Below are 3,395 nucleotides of genomic sequence, written 5' to 3' on the forward strand. Positions count from 1 at the left end.
TTTACCGAATCATGAAGCACAGGTTTTTCTTTTGTTTTGCTTTTCCTAAAGATGATTTTCCACCTTGCAGGTTTTCATAGGAGTTAGCGGCTTAGCGCACAGCAAGATATTGACACTAGGATTTGCATCTTTTGACAGAATCTGGGAGTCTGACGATGTATACGGTGATTTTTCTTCCTTGCCGCGTACGGTTCCGACGCGTACAGCCACAAGGCACATCGGCCGCTTTGCGTTAAGAGCGCATATCGCGAAGCGTCTAAACCAATAGACAAGCCTGTATGTTCATGGTCACTACATTTCTAGCACAGCAAATGCCCCGTCCTGGCACCTGACAAAATCCTACGTGAAGCACAAACTTACATGATGGACCAAACACGCATACACCTGCCACTTTTTTTTTTCATCAAAGCTAACAATTATATTACACTTTTAGACATTACTACAATTTCTCTGTAGTCAGTAGATCCAAAGCTTTACTGAATCATTAGCTACAGCAAAACGAAATAAAGAATTTCACAAAGGAAGTGCTTTGAAAAATACCAACTGCATCAAGTCAACTAGAGATCACAACAGTAACAAGTCTGACTGAACCTTTTAGTACACTAGTAGGTTGACAATATGCACTAAGATTTCGGATAATAATAATAACTGATTGTTATGGATAAGAGGGCCTATCACAGTATAATTTAGCCCCATGAAACTAAGACATGCCCAGAACAACAGCCAGTGCTAGGCAAACACGGACAAGGGTAATAACATTCTTTGAAAATGAAATGATGCTTAATCTGTAGGTTTACCAGGCATTACTCTGAAGTCTGAACTGGAAATCAAGCAAGCAGGAGTATAAGCGCCAGCAAATTGGGGGGGCATGATTGAAGCAGATTCAGAGGCACACAGACAAATTGTTCAGACAAAAGAAGAGCCAGTTTTTGGGAGGAAACATAGGGGTGGTTTGAAGGTAAAGTTACTACCCCTCAGCATCAGCTAATGGCTCTGAGAACAGAGGAACATAGGGTAGAAATTTGTGTACACTGTTTTTCTCAAGATTAATGATACAGCCCACTTTCTGATGCGACATGTCATATGATACCAAGGTATCACCTCCACACTGAGCCAGGAAAATGGTGTCGCAATCTGGATGAATCTCAACCACCCTGTACTTCTCCCAAGTCATGCTCATAAGTGTATCTATGCTGGCAGTATGCTTTAGGACCCATTGTTTACTGTCACAATCCTTGAGGCACCAGAGTGCTATCTCAGAAACTAGGATTTCATTGCTATTATTGGGAGGAGCTATAGCATAGTGTAAGCACCCCTGCGACAATCCAATAGTACCAAATTTTGAACCATACGGCACACGGATAGTCTTCCACACTTTCCCCTCCATGTCCACCCCCACCAGCACATACTCGTCGTTGATGTCCTCCAGGTTACCCATGATGTACATCATACCGCCAACAAAGACACATTTACTCCTGAACAGGGTAGCTTTCTCAACTATCCCGCTGTCTCTATGAATCCAGGCTCCTGTGCGAGACGAGTAGATGTTCACTCATGTGATCAAAGTTTTCGGAAAGGTCCGCTCGAAACAAAGAACATGGAAATGGGACGAGACTGCTGGATCGAAAGCCAGGCCTGCGGTATGGTTAAGTCTGTTCATTGTCTCCTGCGTTTGAGGTTGAGGTGGCAGCTCCACCCACCTCCCGGTGGCGGGATTGCACACAACAAAATGGTAATCATGACTGCTACTGTTGTAACGGCGGTAGAGAAGGAGGCCATTGCAAGCGTCCACCAGGGTGATGCCCTCATCCTTGTTAGGATGTATGTAAGGGAGGGAAGGGTTGAAGGAGGCTGCGCCGCCGGAGAAACCGGCGAAGTGGTGGCGATACCTGCTGTTGTAGAAGGACGTGTAGAGGAAGCCGGCAAGGGTCTGGGGCAGCTTCTTGTGGTTGGCGGGGTCGGCGATGAGGTCGCGCCAGAGCACTGATACGCACTTGAAGCGGTGGACGGATCTGGCTAGGAGGCGGGAGAGGATCTCCAGGATGAGGTCGACGTTGAACAGACTGGCCGCCCCCGCCGCCGTCACCTGCGGATGGTCGTCTAGCCTCGGCTTGGTGTTCCTCTCGCAGATCTCCCCCTTCTCCGCCCCGTCCATGGAGCTCGGCCTGGTGTTCCCCTTGAAGATCTCCCCCTTCTGCGCCTCCTCCATGGAGGAGGAAGGGCTAGGCAGGGACACGGTCAGGTCAGATCTGCAAATGGAGAGAGGAAATCATGGATCTGCCGGAGAAAAATTAACCCGGTGGTGCCGGTGGTCCTATGAGGAGTCAGAAAGGTACCTTGGTTTGGTTTACGATAGCGACGGGTGCCGGCAGCAGGATGCGGTCGGCGGCATTTCGCTTCTCAGAGGACAGTGGGGAAGAACAACAGAAGCTAAACTTAGAAAGAGGAAATGGGGATGCTTGGATTGGATAGTCATAGATACAAACATAACAATGACATGTATGTAAAGAATTGACAACTTTGAGAATTTACCCTTTTCCAAACATGACTAGAAGGAAATGTGTGCCTTGTTGTGCGGTTTTTAATGCCACCGCAAACTAAGAGAAAAAAGCAAATAATTTCAATGCCAACACAAACTAAGAGAAAAAACCTAGTCCATCGCCACCTTCTCACTTGCCTCCCCCAACTATAGTTCCTGCATTTGGGCCTCCCTACCAATGTCTTATTTTCCAAAAAATGCCTTCAGTTCTCATGTAAGTCCTATTTGTTAGAAGGGAGAGAGATGATTGGTGGAATAGTTTGTTGTATTTCTTGAGCCTCGTGGGCATATATATAGGAGTACAATCATCTACTTGAAGTACAAGACAAGCCAGAACAAATCCTAGTCTATCTCGTCTTTTCTAATAAACATTATACTCAACATCCCCCCGCAGTCATAACGGTAGCGACGCAGACGGTGAGACTGGAGAAGAATCCGAAGGCAAGCCGACGGACACCCCCCCACAGTCGTAATAGTCGACGCATCGCGGAGTCATGGCTGGAGTGGAAACCAATGAGGTTGGTCAAGCAGGCGGTAGCCCTTTGTGCCGTTTGTTGATATAGCCGAGAGCGTGTGTGGTGGAGCCGTGGTCGAGGTAGCCGTGCGAAGAATGCCATGGTCGATGTCGAGTCAGGGTGGCCGATGTCGAGGAAGTCGCCATGGAGCCGCGGGCGCAAGGGGGCGCCGAGTTAGCATGGGCGCAGTGGTGTCGAAGTAGTGGTGCGCCGGAGAGGAGATGTTGTTGACGACGCGTTGCGGCGGGTTTGCCAAGCCCGGAGACATATCGTAGACGAAGTCACGCACCGGTGTTGCCAGCACCGGGCATGCATAGACGGACGAAGACGAAGTTGACGAA

General features: G+C 48.4%; 1 pseudogene; it reads right to left on the reverse strand.

The window, feature by feature from the left end:
• Nucleotides 1–334: 334 nt before the first annotated feature.
• Nucleotides 335–2,447, reverse strand: LOC119336010 (annotated as a pseudogene).
• Nucleotides 2,448–3,395: the final 948 nt, after the last annotated feature.

Source organism: Triticum dicoccoides, chromosome 7B, assembly GCF_002162155.2.
Source record: "Triticum dicoccoides isolate Atlit2015 ecotype Zavitan chromosome 7B, WEW_v2.0, whole genome shotgun sequence".
Taxonomy (NCBI): Eukaryota; Viridiplantae; Streptophyta; class Magnoliopsida; order Poales; family Poaceae; genus Triticum; species Triticum dicoccoides.